This window comes from Salmo salar, chromosome 20 (assembly GCF_965601325.2).
Source record: "Salmo salar chromosome 20, fSalSal1, whole genome shotgun sequence".
NCBI lineage: Eukaryota > Metazoa > Chordata > Actinopteri > Salmoniformes > Salmonidae > Salmo > Salmo salar.
In genome coordinates this window covers 8,836,699-8,837,500 of record NC_138310.1, presented here as the reverse complement: position 1 = coordinate 8,837,500, position 802 = coordinate 8,836,699, and the positions used below count along the sequence as shown (strand labels likewise).

At 46.1% G+C, this 802-nt stretch overlaps 2 long non-coding RNA genes across 2 annotated transcripts in view; both read left to right on the top strand.

Annotated features, from left to right (window-relative positions):
• LOC145862386 (uncharacterized) overlaps window positions 1–141 on the top strand; it is a 9,655-nt gene extending 9,514 nt beyond the window's left edge. The window contains exon 4 of the long non-coding RNA XR_014381806.1: window positions 1–141. This exon is cut by the window's left edge and continues 1,445 nt beyond it. This is a non-coding gene — a long non-coding RNA (uncharacterized LOC145862386).
• Window positions 142–143: 2 nt separating this feature from the next.
• On the top strand, window positions 144–578 carry LOC123729317 (uncharacterized). The gene is made up of 2 exons (XR_006761091.1): window positions 144–253; window positions 341–578. It is a non-coding gene; the product is annotated as an uncharacterized LOC123729317 (long non-coding RNA).
• Window positions 579–802: the final 224 nt, after the last annotated feature.

Here is an 802-nt window from a genome sequence, read left to right as displayed (position 1 = left end):
GATGTGGAGGTTGAGAGAAAATATAGTGTTTAAACAGGATGTGTAGGTTGTAGCATCCTATCCTCCTCCCGCTGCAATATCCCCCCATTTCTTTAGCCCTCCCTCCCTCCCTCCCTCCCTCCCTCCCTCCCTCCCTCCCTCCCTCCCTCCCTGTTTCTCTCTGATTTTCCAGAATGCTCCTCCACAGAATCCTGCCACCTGTGTCAGTGAAAAAAAAGAAGGCTATTGGTATTCCTCTTTGAGGCTGGTTAAGGTAAGTGCCAGCCCCCATTACAATGACAAGGCAAGTAATGATGCCGCTTGTTCCGCGGTTCCCCATTATTTATTTATGCTTTCCCAGGGAGTGATCCTACCACCTCCATTCCCAGTCCTACCCACTCTCTACATTTTTTAAGAACACATGCAGTCGCCACAGGTTAACGTCGGCGCCGCCATTGCATGTCACAGGCAGACCATATGGGAACGTAGGAGGCTGATGCAATGATGTGCTGGGATACCCTGAGTTTGAATCATGTGTAGTAGCATTACTGTCAGAGAAAGCAAAATAATTGTCTGAATAAAAGAATCAATCCATTTCACTTGTATTTTAATGTTTCATTTTTTGGGGGTATTTGCATTGATTTTGTTGTCTGGTATTGCAAGCTGCTATCGAATAGAACTGCAAGTATCAATGAGGGGATTGACGATTCCTGGTGTGGGTCATGTGACGTGATCATGTGCATAGATCTTAGATCTCTAAAGTGGCTGAATTGAGGTGTACCAAGATGGCAGACCTAGCAGTGATACGTGCATGGGGATCTAA